The sequence below is a fragment of the Ursus americanus genome, chromosome 3, assembly GCF_024610735.1.
Source record: "Ursus americanus isolate L20-20 chromosome 3, mUrsAme1.1.p, whole genome shotgun sequence".
NCBI lineage: Eukaryota > Metazoa > Chordata > Mammalia > Carnivora > Ursidae > Ursus > Ursus americanus.
In genome coordinates, this window is record NC_142129.1 from 25,815,610 (window position 1) to 25,829,114 (window position 13,505).

General features: G+C 38.4%; 2 long non-coding RNA genes across 3 annotated transcripts in view; one reads left to right on the plus strand and one right to left on the minus strand.

Annotated features, from left to right (window-relative positions):
* LOC148110350 (uncharacterized) overlaps positions 1-13,505 on the plus strand; it is a 190,512-nt gene that overhangs the window by 153,959 nt on the left and 23,048 nt on the right. The window lies entirely within an intron of this gene.
* LOC123788998 (uncharacterized) overlaps positions 1-13,505 on the minus strand; it is a 286,821-nt gene that overhangs the window by 11,281 nt on the left and 262,035 nt on the right. The gene's annotated exons all lie outside the window — the stretch shown is intronic.

The window sequence follows — 13,505 nt, forward strand, 5'->3', positions numbered from 1 at the left end:
AAAAATGTAATATTGCCAGTGATTGCAGATTGCACAGGATTTCTGTGGCATAGAGATTAGAAGACTATAGTGTGTGTTTTTTTTTTTTTTAAGGTACTTCTCTTTGTTCTATTTATCAGCAACGTCTCTCTCTCTGTCAGTGACTTGTTCTGCATTTTACAAGTGACTCATTTGGGGAGGAAGCCTGAAATCCAAACAGATGCGTGAGTCCTGATGCTTGTTTTAATGTGACTCCGTGAAAATAAGACTTAAAACAAAAGTCAAAGCTTCCATGCATAACTTAATGATCTGGAGTTTGCATTTCATGCACAAAATGATGAGTGGCATAAGATAAGGTCATTAACAAGTCATCATGGTTCAGTTACTCGTGACTTAGTTTTAATTATTATAGTCTCTTCTCAAATGAAGAAAATATTAAAATAGAGTTTTATATGTGATTTAATTTAAAATTGCATTGTCATTTATGCAACAGAAAAATAGGCTATGAAGTCACACTGTATCTCAGATATGATTTTTTAGATGAATAAGAAATAATTGATTTGCTTTAGAGACATCAGAGATATTTGAATTGGTTCCTGATTTTGCAAAGAAAAGTTATCATATAAAGGAAGTTTATACATAATGTGTGACACAATGCATGCTTTTGGTTTTGCTTGTTTTTTTTAAGAGAGAGAGTGTGTGTACAGGGGAGGAGCAGAGGGAGAGGCAGAGAGAATCCTCAAGCAGACTCCCTGCTGAGCATGGAGCCCATGCCATTTATCTCATGATCCTGAGATCATGACCTGAGCCAAAATCTAGTCAGACGCTTAACAACTGAGCCACCCAGGTGCCCCCACAATGAATGTTTTTAAATATCAAATCAAGGTAACAAGAATCCTGTAGCTTTTAATAAAATCCAGTAAAAGAGAGAAACTACCAACAATAGTCTTTATTAGTGACGAGAGAATGGAGCAAATGTTTTAAGACTCATTTTCAGTAAAAGGCCCAGGATTAGTAAGGAGCCATAGAGAAAAAGAGAAGAAAGAAGTACAAATAAAGATTAGACACAAAGGAGAGAGAAAGCAAAGGAGGGAAAAAATGAAAAAGAGAATATACAAAAGAAGCAGAAAACAGAAGCCGACTTCCAAGGCAATATTACAGTACAATCCGCAGACATCCGGTGCATCTATTATCACCGCCCACCAGATCCTAAACTCAAATTTTGGCTCTTCTCTTTACTGGCTTCTAAGCCTGGAGGTAGTGAATCTTTCCGGGCCTCAGCCTAATGCTTTAGAAAGTTACAATAAAGACCAAATGAGACAACATTTTGTGCGTTTGGCACACCGGACTTTGCAAAGTGATATGGTCACATGCGGGGGGGGGGGGGTGTCCAAAAATAACCACAGGATAAATGAGACATGACTACGGAATGATAGGCTGTTGAAAATACTATTTGTATATTAAAACAGACATGCATATTTAGAAGTAACTAGTAAAATGCTACCTTTCCCCCCCAGATTACACAGAGAATTTTTTTTCAAAGTTAATACATATGAAGTAGTACAAATAGTACTTGACCTAGTAAGCACAGCTTGTTACCTTAACGATTATAGGTCCTGGGAGCTTTTAAAAAACTAGAGGTTTCACAGCGAAATACATTTCAGGAACATGGAATGTTGTTATCTTACAATGCATATTAATACATTAGCATTAAAGGTATTGAATCCTACAGTCAGAGAACTTGCTTAATTCATTCAACCTCAGCATTAATCAGTGCATTGACTCATGAAATTCCACTTTGGTACACCTATTAATAATAATTCTGGGAACACTAATGATCTGAGGAAAAAGCTTTAGAAAGCTTTCTGAGACCTGTGTTTACCAGTACCATAAATACTCCTCTTTCTCCTGGAACACACATTTGGAATTCTCAATAAATATCTTATAAAGAACTTTTTGAACATAACTCATGTAGGGTAAGAACAATTTTTATGTGACATGATTTTTCTAAGAAATGGACCCCTTCATAACATAATCTATGATCATAATGGGAAAAAGTAGTTCTATATCCATTTCCTATATGGAAGTTGCCATATAGAAAGATGAAATATCTTCAATTTTATGTGTAATTCATAATTTTCCTCACAAAATGCAGCAAAAATTTTTTTGAAAAATTAAGTGCCCCATTCAGATCCTGAATTATTATGCAAATGCAGGACTAAAGTCATTTATAAAGCTATTAAACCCTGACACTAAAATACAGTTTATGAAATTTTGTTATTTCTTTAGAAATATTAACCTAGAATCTGCAAAGTTCTTATCTTAATAGAGTCACTGCTTATGTAAAGATAAATGGAAGACAAGAAAAATACACCGTGACAGGCTTATAGGGCATTCACTTAAGCTACTATCGGGCTAAAACCAACAACAGCAACAACAAAAAACACCCCCACTGTGACTTTTTTATATTCTCACCTCATCACTTCATCAAAGTCATACTCTACTACGTAGAGTACTTCTAAGTTCCCACAGAAAAGTCAAAATCGCAAATACGGAATCTTCCATTGTGAAAGTTATACTTTCCTACATAAAAATAGGTTCTAATTAATAATGCCAAGTGAGAGTTTGAGGACATAAATTAGCATGTTAGTTACTTCAAGGAAAATGTTCAGAACTTTTATACTTGAATGTACCAGTTTCTATGAAAAAGTTCGGTCTCAATATTCTTATAATCAATTATTTAAATAGATCTTTGTGTTTTGTATATTCATTGTCTTGAATGGCACCAAATGGTTCCATGTAAGCTTTATGGTCAGATTACAGTTTCATCGTCAAGGCAGAAACCTGGAATTTTACAATCTCTTGGCTATTGATTAATGTCTATGATTATATTACTTCAAATGAAAACAACCATTCAGGCAATGCTGATTTAAAATATTTAGTAATTCAGATGATGTGTCTTAAATTACCTTTATGAAAAAGTGATGTTAATTCAATGGATTTAGATTCCACATGCAAATGAGATCATGCAGGTTGTTTTTTTTTTTTTTCTTTCGGTGTCTGGTTTATGTCACTTAGCATGATGTCTTCCAAGTTCACCCATTTTGTTGCAAATGGTAGGACTTTTTTTTTTTCTTTTTAAGGCTGAATGATATTCGATCATGTGTTTGTGTGTGTACACACATGCACATCTCACAATTTCTTCATCCACTCATCCACTGAGGGACACTTAAGTTTCTATATCTTGCAATGAATATGGGAATTCAAGTATTTCTTTTAGGTACTGATTTCATTTTGGGGGTATATACCCAGAAGTGGGATTGCTTGAAATACAAAGAAGCAGAGAGTAGAATGGTGGTTACCAGGGGCAGGGAAGTGGGGGAAATGGGAAAACGTTGGTTGAGAGTACAAAGTTGCACTTATGTAGAATGAATAAGCCTAGCTGTCAACAGCATGATGACTAAAGTTAATAATATTGTATTAAATACTGGAAATTTGTTGAAAAAGTCAATTTCATCATACATATACAAAATGGTAACTGTGAGGAGATATGTTAATTACCTTGGCTGTAGTAATCATTTCACTTTGTATATGTATATCAAATTATTATGTTGTATACCTTAAATACATACAATATTTATTTAAAAATATTTAAAAACCAAAATGATAGTTTGCAGGCTATGATGAATTCAGTTCTCTCACAGCAATTTATTCATTTAAAATGATCACCATATGATGTGGATAAAATAGACTAACCTTAGAAAAAAGAATCCAGTGGATTTAGGGAAAATGTTTTTAAGCACACTTAAAGGATTCATTTACATTCCATCTTTGAAATGCTAATTATAACTCCTCTTAGATCCGTCTATCTGCATCTTAAAGTTCTTTTCCAATCTGTCAATATTGATTTGGGCAAATCGGAGTTACTAAATTAATTACAGAAATTAACTTTTTATTCTAAAATTCAGACTTCCTACCAATTCGGATTTTCTTTCCTCTTCATTATTTCTATGCAGTAAAAAGAACTTGGCACATATGTTCCTAATATTAATACATGCTATTTGTTACTTTTTTTAAAATTACTGTTCTTGAAGTCTTTAAACTCATTATGTTTTACAGTGACTGGAATGTTAGGTTTTAATGCATTTAAAAATATTATCAGATTATGGAATCAGATGAATTGCTAGCTATTTTGAGACTGAAGTCAGAAACTGTGGAAATAAAGTAGTTCATAATGAACTGTTGTAATACTTTAATAACAGTGATTGATGTTAAATATATTATGTGCTTCATATTTGAGAATATATTTTAGAAAATGTAGAGTAAGGATAATTCCTATAACAAATCTTGTCACCTCTATTCAAACCTAAGGGTTTTCTTAAAAATATTATTACTAACGTTAACCTCAAAAGTATATTAGCTCCACAAATAAAAAATTAAACATTTCAAATCACATTTTTATTGTAGTAAGATCACTCAGCATGAAATTTGCCCCCTTACCAATTTTCAAGTATACAATACTGTTAACTATATGCACATCGTTCTCTAGAGAGAGCTTAATCATCTTTCATCACTGAAATTTTATTCCGTTGAATAGCAATTCCTCATATACTTCAAGATTCCACTGACATGAGGTATTTAAGATAGTGAAACACATAGAAACAGTAGAATGGTGGTTGCCAGGGGCTGGGTCAGGGGGGCGCAGTGGAACTGGAGAGCCGAAGCACATGTTTTTAAAGTACAGGCTGAATCCATGGGTAACACAATAATGTAGTCAATTAGTGTCTTTAACAAATAAGAAATTGTTGAGAAAATAATAGACTGATGATTTCTGCCCAGCTAGCATCAAAATCACAAAAGTATGGAATTATCAATGAAGGAAATATTGGGCATTAGAAGTAGACTTAAAACAACAACAAAAAAATCAATTTCATTGGGAAAACAGAAATCCAAGGTCTCTTTCCAACATAATATATATATATATGTGTTGGAAATATATATAATTTATAATCTTTATAATATTTTTTATTATATTTTGTTAGTCACCATACAGTACATTCCTGGTTTTTGATGTAGTTCGATGATTCATTAGTTGCGTATAACACCCAGTGCACCATGCAATACGTGCCCTCCTTACTACCCATCACCAGCCTATCCCATTCCCCCACCCCCCTCCCCTCTGAAGCCCTCCGTTTGTTTCTGAGTCCATAGTCTCTCATGCTTCATTCCCCCTTCTGATTACCCACCCTTTCTTTATCCCTTTCTTCCCCTACCGATCTTCCTAGTTCTTATGTTCCATAGAAGAGAGAAACCATATGATAATTGTCTTTCTCTGCTTTACTTATTTGGCTTAGCATTATCTCCTCCAGTGCCGTCCATGTTGCAGCAAATGTTGAGAAATCATTCTTTTTGATAGCTGAGTAATATTCCATTGTATATATGGACCACATCTTCTCAATCCAGTCATCTGTTAAAGGGCATCTCGGCTCCTTCCACGATTTAGCTATTGTGGACAATGCTGCTATGAACATTGAGGTGCATATGGCCCTTCTCTTCACTACATCTGTATCTTTGGGGTAGATACCCAGTAGTGCAACGGCTGGATCACAGAGTAGCTCAATTTTTAACTTTTTCAGGGACCTCCGCACTGTTTTCCAGAGTGGCTGTACCAACTTGCATTCCCACTAACAATGTAGGAGGGAGCCCCTTTCTCCACATCCTCTCCAGCAGTTGTTGTTTCTTGCCTTGTCACTTTTTGCCATTCTAACTGGCATAAGGTGGTATCTCAGTGTGGTTTTGATTTGAATTTCCCTGATGGCTAATGATTTGGAACATTTTTTCATATGTGTGTTAGCCATTTGTATGTCTTCATTGGAAAAGTGTCTGTTCATATCTTCTGCCCGTTTTATGATTTGTTTATTTGTTTCTTGTGTACTGAGTTTGAGAACTTCTTTGTAGATCTTGGATACCAGTCCTTTATCTGTAGTGTCATTAGCAAATATATCCTCCCATTCTGTGGGCTGCCTCTTAGTTTTTTTTTGACTGTTTCCTTGGCTGTGCAGAGCTTTTTATCTTGATGAAGTCCCACAAGTTCATTTTATCTTTTGTTTCTCTTGCCTTTGGAGATGGGTCATGAAAAAAGTTGCTTTGGCCGATGTCATAGAGGTTGCTGCCTATGCTCTCCTCTAGGATTTTGATGGATTCCTGTCTCACATCGAGGTCTTTCCTCCATTTGGAGTTTATCTTTGTGTGTGGTGTGAGAGAGTGGTCAAGTTTCATTCTTTTGCATGTAGCTGTCCAATTTTCCCAGCAGCATTTATTGAAGAGACTGTCTTTTTTCCACTGGATGTTTTTTCCTGCTTTATCAAAGATTAGTTGCCCAAAGAGCCGAGGGTCCATTTCTGGGGTCTCTGTTCTGTTCCATTGGTCTATGTGTCTATGTGTCTGTTTTTGTGCCAGTACCATGCTGTCTTTGTGATCACAGCTTTGTAGTACAGCTTGAAATCCGGCATTGAGATGCCCCCAGCTTTGTTTTTCCTTTTCAACAATTCCTTGATAATTCGGGGCCTGTTCTGGTTCTACACAAAGTTAAGGGCTTGTTGGTTCCAGTTTTTTGAAAAATGTCATTGGTATTTTGATTGGGATAGCATTGAAAGTGTAGATTGCTCTGGGTAGCATGGACATTTTAACTATGTTAATTCTTCCGATCCATGAGCATGGAATATTTTTCCATCTTTTTGTGTCTTCTTCAATGTCTTTCAAGAGTGATTTGTAGTTTCTAGAATATAGGTCCTTTATGTCTCTGGTTAAGTTAATTCCAAGGTAACATATGATTTTTGGTGCTATTGTAATTGGGATGGATTCCCTAATTTCTCTTTCTTCAGCCTCATTGTTCGTGTATAGAAATGCAACTGATTTCTGAGCATTGATTTTATATCCCGCCATATTACTGAATTGCTCTATAACTTCTAGTAGTTCGGGGGTGGAGTCTTTTGGGTTTTCCATATAGAGGATCATGTCATCTGTGAAGAGAGACAGTTTGACTTCTTCTTTGCCGATCTGGATACGTTTTATCCCATTTTCTTGTCTGATTGCTGTTGCAAGGACTTCTAGTACCATGTTGAATATTAACGGCGAGAGTGGGCATCCTTGTCGTATTCCTGATCTTAAGGGAAAGGCTTCCAGCTTTTCCCTATTGAGAATGATATTTGCTGTAGGCTTTTCATACATGGTTTTTATGAAATTGAGGAATGTACCCTCCATCTCTATACTCTGAAGGGTTTTAATCTGGGGAGGATGCTGTATTTTGTCAAATGCTTTTTCTGCATCTATTGAGAGAATCATATGATTTTTGGCTTTTTTCTTGTTCATGTAATCTCTCACACAGATTTGCAAATGTTGAACTACCCTTGCATCCCAGGGATGAATCCCACTTGGTCATGATGGATAACCCTTTTAATGTACTGTTGGATCCTATTAGCAAGGATCTTGTTGAGGATTTTGGTGTCCATATTCATCAGGGAAATCGGTCTGTAATTTCCTTTTTATGGGGTCTCTGCCTGGTTTGGGGATCAAGGTAATATTGGCCTCATAGAATGAGTTTGGTAGCTTTCCTTGTGTTTCTATTTTTTGAAATAGCTTTAGGAGAATAGGTATTATTTCTTCTTTGAATGTTTGGTAGAATTCCCCGGGAAAACCATCAGGCCCTGGCGTTTTGTTTTTTGGAAGGTTTTTACTCAGTGTTTCAATCTCTTCATAATTAATTGGTCTGTTTAAAAAATCAATTTCTTCCTGTTTCAGTCTTGGTAGTTTATGGGTTTCCAGGAGGGCCTCCATCTCTTCCAGATTGCTTAATTTATTGGCATAAAGCTGTTGATAAAAATTCTAATAATCCTTCCTATTTCATTGGTGTTGGTTGTGACCTCTCCCTTTTTATTCATAATTTTATTAATTTGGGTCCTTTCTCTATTCTTTTGGATAAGTCTTGCCAGTGGTTTGTCTATTTTATTAATTCTTTCAAAGAACAAGCTTCTAGTTCTGTTGATCTGCTCTACTGTACTCCTGGTTTCTAATTCATTGATTTCTGCTCTAAACTTGGTCAACTGCTTCCTCGTGAGTGGATTAGGCCTGTCCCTCTGTTGCTGTTCCAGCTTCTTGAGGTGAGAATATAAAAACTGCATTTTAGATTTTTCTATTCTTTTGAGTGAGGTTTGGATGGCTATGTATTTTCCCCGTAGGACTGCTTTTGAAGTGTCCCATAGGTTTTGGACCATTGTGTTTTCATTCTCGTTGGTCTCTATAAATTGTTTAAATTGATTTTTGATTTCCTGGTTTATCAAATCATTCTTAAGCCGGATGGTTCTTAGTCTCCAAGTGTTTGTGTTTCTTCCAAATTCTTCCTTGTAGTTGAGTTCCAGTTTCAAAGCATTGTGGTCTGAGAATATGCAGGGAATAATTTCAGTCTTTTGGTATCAGTTGAGACCTGTTCTGTGACCCAGAACATAGTCTATTCTTGAGAATGTTCCATGGGCATTAGAACAGAATGAGTAGTCTTTCGTTCTGGGGTGTAGTGTTCTTTATATGTATCTATGAGGTCCAACTCGTCTAGTATGGCATTCAAAGCTCTTGTTTCATTGTTGATTTTCTGCTTATGTGATCTATCTGTTGTTGATAGTGGAGTGTTGAGGTCCCCTACTATTAACATATTATTATGTATATGTCTCTTTATTCTGGTTAAGACTTGGCTTGTGTCTCTTGCTGCTCCCCTGTTGGGGGCATATATATTTATAATTGTCATATCCACTTGTTGGATACATCCTTTAAGAATAATTTAGTGCCCTTCTGTATCTCTAACTATAGTCTTTAGTTTAAAATCCAATCTATCTGATATGAGAATTGCTACCCCAGCTTTCTTTTGAGGTCCATTGGCATGAAAGATGCATTCCATCCCTTTACTTTCAGTCTCGATGTATCTTTAGGTTCAAAATGAGTCTCTTATAGACAGCAAATGGATGGGTCATGTCTTTTTATCCAATCTGCAACCCTGTGCCATTTTATGGGAGCATTTAGGCCATTTACATTGAGACTGATTATTGAGAGATATGATTTTAATGATGCCATGTTGCCTGTAAAGTCTTTGTTTCTATAGATTATGACTTTCTGTTCTGTATCACTCTTCGGGCCTTTTTACTTTTATAGAAACCCCCTTAATATCTCCTGTAGGGCTGGTTTTGTGGTTATGAAATTGGTCAGTGACTGTCGATTCTGGAAGGTCTTTATCTCTCCATCAATTCTGAATGACAGCCTTGCTGGATAAAGGATCCTTGGCTGCATGTTTTTTCTCTTAACGAGCTTTAAAAATGGCCCCCAACCCTTTCTTTCATTCCAGGTCTGTGTAGACAGGTCTGACGTTATTCTGATAACTTTGCCTTGGTACGTGAGAAATTTCTTTGCCCTGGCCGCTTTCAATACTGTATCCTTGGATCTAATATTTGCGAATGGCACTATGACGTGACGTGGCGTAGGTTTGTCATGGTTGAGCTTGGGAGGGGTCCTCTCTGCCTCTTGGACACAAATGCTTGTTTCCTTTGCTAGATTAGGGAAGTTTTCAGCTACAATTTGTTCAAATATCTCTTCTAGACCTCTCTCTTTCTCCACCCCCTTGGGGATGCTGATGATTCTGACATTGGAACGTTTCATTGATCAGTAATCTCCTGTAACCTACATTCTTGAGATTGGATTTTTTTGATCCAAGTTTCTGTCTTAGCTTTCTCTTCTACTAATCCATCCTCCAATTCACCAATTCATTCTTCTGCCTCATTCACCCTGGCTGTCAGAGCATCTAGTTTTGACTGCATTTGATTCATAGTATTTTTAATTTCTACCAGATTCACTCTCATTTCTGCCCTTAGAGATTCTATATTCTCGTTAATATTTTTGTTAATATTTTTTTCAAGTCTACACATCATCTTGACCATTGTTACTCTGAACTCCATTTCTGATAATTTGGTTATATCCATATCCATTAGTTCTGTGGCAGAGGCCACAGACTCATTGTCTTTTCTTTGCTGGGGGGGATTTCTCCTTCTCGTCATTCTGATGAGGAGAGGTTGCACAGTTGCCCAGAGCCCAAATTATTGACCAGGACCCAGGCCGTGCGCCCTTGTTTTATAGAGATCTTAGGGATGTGGGCTTCTTGATTTTTCAGCCTGCCTTCTGGGGGAGGGGCCTGCCGCACCAATACTCAGGCAACCCTGTTTGGGTAGAGTCTCCGTGTCCCCTGCGAGGGGGGATGGGGTTGGGCACACTGTGAGCCAGTATTTCCAGGCTTTTGTTCTCTGGCGGCTTTCCCTGGCGGTTTGCAGTGCCTCTTCTGAGAGTCAGAGCAGCAGTGGCTGAATCTCAGCCTCTGTCTCAGAACAGAGGGATTGTGGACTGTTCTCCACTGGGGTTCTGGCCACTTTAACTCTGTTACTGTTGGTGCTGCTCAACCCTGCAGCGTCCCGGGATGTGCGCCCCACACCCGGCATCCCAGCCCTCACTTCCAGGGCTGGCGCGTCTCTGTCTTTTGTGTTTCTAACACCGCCAGCCACCAGCTGCCCCCGCGCTCCGAAGCTCCGGCCCTCAGTCTGGTGGCGCGCGTTTCCGGCTCACAGTCCGCTCTCTCGCGGGTGTCGTCCGCGAGCCCGCCCGCTCCCCCGTGCAGGTGGCTACCGCTTTCCGGTGCCTGAACGCGGTGGCTCCCTCCGCCTTCCGTTTATCTTCCGATATCTGTGTGCGGATTCACGGCTCCCCGCTTTGTACCTCAATACTCAGTGCTGGAGATGTTCATTTGCAGAGATCCAGATGTATCTTTCTGCGTCTCAGGCTGATTCCATGGATGTTCAGGCTGGTCTGGTACCTATCCAGCTTGACTCAGCGGACCAGCTGAAAAAGGGGACCCCTACTCCTCTGCCATCTTAACTCCTCCCCAACATAGAAAATATATTAAAAATAACTTCTTGATAAAAATAGGATACATCTAGGGGCGCCTGGGTGGCACAGCGGTTAAGCGTCTGCCCCCGGGACAGGGCGAGATCCCGGAGTTATGGTATCAAGCCCCACATCAGGCTCTTCCACTATGAGCCTGCTTCTTCCTCTCCCACTCCCCCTGCTTGTGTTCCCTCTCTCGCTGGCTGTCTCTATCTCTGTCAAATAATAAATAAAATCTTTTAAAAAAAAAGGATACATCTAAATTATTACATATGGACTATGTATTGTTCCATGAGGTCAATATTTACTACAAATACATCTACTTGGGTAAATCCTACAAATGCTACAACACAGAGTGATGCCTCAGACTCAGTAAGAAAACTGGTTATGAAAGAGGCAACTATAGAAACATAAGCTCAGTGAATAGATTTGCATATGTTAATAGTTTTAACATATTTTGTAAATTATGTATATAAAAATTTTTATTTTTTCAGTTCACTATCAGATTTCAAATCAATTTGATTTAGCTTCTAATAAAGTAGCCTTGTAAGATCAATAAGTTAAGGCAATTATTTTTATTTTCCCACACAAAACATAATGAGACTTTTCAGTGATATGTGCTAATAGGATGGGATAAGTTATGTTGCAGTTACAGAAAAATAAAATAAAAGCCTAACGTCTTAGCAGAGTAAACCACCAAGGTTTATTTCTTGCTCCTTCTTGTACCTGTGTCCACTAGAAGTGAGTTGGGGCTCTGATCCAAGGTACCCTCATTCCTGGACACAGACTGATGGAGCAGCCATTAACTAGAAAATCATTTCCATTTCGGGAGGAGAAAACATAATGAATTATAACCTAGACTCTTAAATCTTGCAACTGGAAATGACTTCTGTCTTTGGCACTCATATTCTTCTGGTCAAATCAAGCAAAATGGCCATTCTCGACTTCAAAAGTAGAGAGGAAATGCAATCCTATCAATGCGCCAAGGAAAAGAAGCTGAACACCAAGAACTATAACATTCTGTCCCCTGGTAACCCCTTGGGTGACCAAATGTCCAATTTTGCCCCTTTCCATATTGCAGCACACAATGACAAACCAAAAGTCCTAACTATCCTCTGCATCTAGTACAAAGTCTAAGATCTGGGCATGATGACTGGTGGTTTCTGCATTCAGAAACTTATAAACTACAATAAAAGTTAGTTATCTCTTCCCAATACACCCAACAGATCATGATGAAGCATCAAAAGGAAACTCCTAAGTATTCCATTTAATAGGATAATGGGAGAAGCAACAGTCACTTATTCACAGAAAATCTGAAATCCTTCTTGTATATGTTGCAAGGTCTCCTCTACTGGGTTATGAGATGTATCATAATTGGGCCCTGATTGTCCTCCACTATCCTTCCCAGTGTATTATGGGCCGGCTCTGCCCTCTGGGTGGTTCTTCCTTTTTGATTTGCCAGATATGAACAGTGAATTTAAGAATGAAAATCTAGGCATTCCACAGGCCAACAACCCCAATTAGAGTTTCTTTCTTTCTTTCCTCCCTTCCTCCCTCCCTCCCTTCCTTCTTCCTTCCTTTTTTTCTTTTCTTTTTTCTTTTCTTTTCTCTTCTTTCTTTCGATTTTATTTATTTGACACAGATAGTGAGAGAGGGAACACAAGCAAGGGGAGTGTGAGAGGGAGAAGCAGGCTTCCCACCGAGCAGGGAGCCAGATGCAGGGCTCGATCCTGGGAGCAAGACCCGAGCCGAAGGCAGACGCTTAACGGCTGAGCCACCCACGTGCCCCTAGAGTTCTTTTCTAGACATACTTCTTAGACTTATTAAATTGTATCACTTTTTATCCATTTGCCTCTCCCTTCATTTAACTTTGGGTCAGTGGGACCTAGTAAATTTTGGTGCGTATGGTAGGTGGAATAATGACCCTTGCAAAGATGTTCATGTTTTAATTCCTAGAATTTGTGCATGTAACATTACATGGCAAAAAGGGACTTTGCAAATGTGATTAAGTTAAGGACCTTGAGCTGGGAGGATTACCCTGCATTATCTGGGCAGGCCCAATGAAACCACTGTAAGTGAAAGGGTCCTTTTAAGTGAAAGAGGATGGAAGGAGAAGCTGAGTCAGAGAAGGAGATGTGATAATAGGAAAGAAGCCAGAGTAATATGAAAAGACTCAACTGACCATTGCTGGTTTTGGAGATGGAAGGGGGCAGAGAGAATGTGGGCTGACTCTAAATATAAGAAACAGCAAAACACAGATTTTACCCTTGAACTTTGAGAAAGGATGCAGTCCTGCAGACACCTTGCTTTTCACCCAGTAAACCCCATTGAAAACATCTGACTGGTAGAACTACATGATAATAACTTTGTTGGAAGACAAGGTCCTTGTTTTTAGATTTATTTATTTTAGAGAGTGAGAGCATGGAGCGGGAGGGGCAGAGGGAGAGAGCATCTCAAGCAGACTCCACACTGAGTGCAGAGCCTAAGGTGGGGCTCGATTCCAAGGACCCTGAGATCACGACCTGAGCTGAAACCAAGACTCAGACGTTTAACTG